This window comes from Engraulis encrasicolus, chromosome 14 (genome assembly GCF_034702125.1).
Source record: "Engraulis encrasicolus isolate BLACKSEA-1 chromosome 14, IST_EnEncr_1.0, whole genome shotgun sequence".
Lineage (NCBI taxonomy): Eukaryota > Metazoa > Chordata > Actinopteri > Clupeiformes > Engraulidae > Engraulis > Engraulis encrasicolus.
In genome coordinates this window covers 44,337,454-44,339,953 of record NC_085870.1, presented here as the reverse complement: position 1 = coordinate 44,339,953, position 2,500 = coordinate 44,337,454, and the positions used below count along the sequence as shown (strand labels likewise).

The following is a 2,500-nucleotide window of genomic DNA, read 5'->3' as shown; positions in this document are numbered from 1 at the left end:
TCTTGCTTCTAGTCTTCTAACAGCTCCTGCTATTCCTCTCACCTCTTTTCCATGTAATCCAAAAGCTATTCTCCCATTAAGTCTTCTGTTGTGTCGGCTAACGCTAACATTGATAGGGCTACTGATAATAAGAGAGGTAATTTAGCTTTTTGACAGACACAATTGTGCCGTTATTCAGCCCAGCACCCTGTGGCTGACATGGGGGTTCAGAGGTCATCGCTGGGGTCACTTGCCGCGCCTGGGGCAATGGGCTATGGGGGGAAAGGTCGAGGCTAATTGAGACTTTAGCCCAGTACCTTTTCCCAGTGTGTTTAATCAAGTCTCTGTCTGTATGTCTGCCCTGTGCTTACAGGAGGGCTGACAGGACGCTAACGGTGTTCTGGGGCCGGCTAAAAAATATGTGGGTTGGACTTGTCTCGTCTGTGTTTTATACCCATTCTTCTCACTTCGTTTTTTTTTTCTTCTTTTGCACCCCCCTCCCCCTCTTTCTCCCTCTCTCTCTCTCTCTCTTTCATTTCTTCTGTGCCTTTCCCTTCTGTCTGCTGCTCTGTTTCACGTTTGCGAGTGCGACTCATATTTCAAACTCCGAGGCAGCCATTCTCACACGCTGTCTCTCTCTCTCTCTCTCTGGCTAATCCTTTCTCTCCCAAAGTCTTTTTCGCCATCCTGTAATTCTCCTCCTCCCCGGCTTGCCTTCTCGTCTTTATCGCGTCTTTCATGTGCTCTACAAACACCTTGTGATTACGACTAAATCGTTTTACATCTGTGGAACTCGCTTAAGTATGTGCTTTTCCACTATTAGATGTTGCGTCGTAAAGCTGTGGAAGCCAAAGGCGCAATCATCATTCAATGTTTTGCTGTTTAAAAATTGACATGGCAACAGCAACCATTTTGTTTTCCCTCTTTTCTTTCACAAAAACGACTTTCTTGCTGTCTTTTTTTTTGCTGTCTTTTTAATCACAAACAGTGCGTCTCTTGTGCCCAGCTGACCCAGTTGAGATGGGCAGCACTGACAACGTGCGCACACACACACACACACACACACACACACACACACACACACACACACACACACACACACACACACACACACACACACACACACACACACACACACACACACACACACACACACACACACACACACACACACCTGAGGCCAGGTCCAGTTCAGCCGTAGGGGCCCCAGAGAGTGGCTAAGTGATACACATCCGGCCTGGATCTTTTCCACTGTCAATAGACATCCAGCCTATCTGCGTCTATCAGTGCAGACCAACTGAGACCAAAGAGCCTTGCCACTTTCTTATTCAGATTCCCTCCCTTTTCAGAGGCCGTTCCTATTTTGGGGGGCCTTCAATGATGTTTATAATGAATTAACTGTTTGCACTTTCACTGCTTGCACTGTAGACAATTCAACTGATTTCTTTTTAGATTATTCATGTTCAATGTTTAACTGGGTGGCGTCAGTGCTAAAATCTAGGGCTGTAATGATATTCCATCCAATCGGGAAATTGTCACGATACTGTATCATGATATCGTGACATGCCTTTTCAAAGTTCTGTTACCCTTCAGTCCAGACAACAAAAACAAATCAATGTCTTTTTACCCCTCTTGTAACCTATTTGGCCTATAAAACAACCATCAAAATGATGCATTTTAAAAACCGTGGTGTGTATCGAACCGTAGGTCAAAAGTTGTGATACGAACCATACCGTGAATTGAGTGTATTGTTACAGCCCTACTAAAAACTCTATTAAAACTAAAACACACCAAAAAGTTGAAAGACTTTGATCTCCCTCTACGCTGTCACAGAGTGATCTCAATTGTGTGTTATGTGTTTTGCGTGCAGTCCTTGTCAAGAGTGATTTTTCTTGCCTCAATAGATTCAGCATCAAAGACAAAGTTTGGTCTTGAGTGTAATGCTGATGCTTTAAACACAACAGCAGAATAAAATAAAATAAAATAAAATAAAATGAAACAACATGAAATAAATCAAAATGAAATAAAAGAGAGTAAAAAGACACACTATGGATGATAAAAGAGCCCCACATGAGACCCTAAGATGGAGGGATGAAAGTCTGACCGCCCACAAACATCTACCTTCTGTCCCTCATCCCTATCCTGGGGTGCCAAGAGGTGAGAGGTTAAGTCACACAACGAAGAGGATTACTAGAGAAAGAGAGAGAGAGAGAGAGAGAGAGAGGGAGAGAGAGAGAGAGAGAGAGAGAGAGAGAGAGAGAGGGAAAGAGATAGAGTATGTGTGTGTGTGTGTGTGTGTGTGTGTGTGTGTGTGTGTGTGTGTGTGTGTGTGTGTGTGCGTGCGTGCGTGCGTGCGTGCGTGCGTGCGGGCGTGCGTGTGTGTGTGTGTGTTTTTGCCGTAACATGGATATTGAGTGTTGGAAAGACAGGGAAAGGATACTGATCATGACCACACACAGCAGAGAGAGGTCTATCACCAGTTTTGGACAAACCACCTCTCTCACACACACACACACACACA

The 2,500-nt window shown here is 44.6% G+C and overlaps 1 protein-coding gene across 1 annotated transcript in view; it reads right to left on the bottom strand.

The window, feature by feature from the left end:
• Positions 1-2,500, bottom strand: part of LOC134462694 (retinoic acid receptor gamma-like) — a 175,553-nt gene that overhangs the window by 163,372 nt on the left and 9,681 nt on the right. The window lies entirely within an intron of this gene.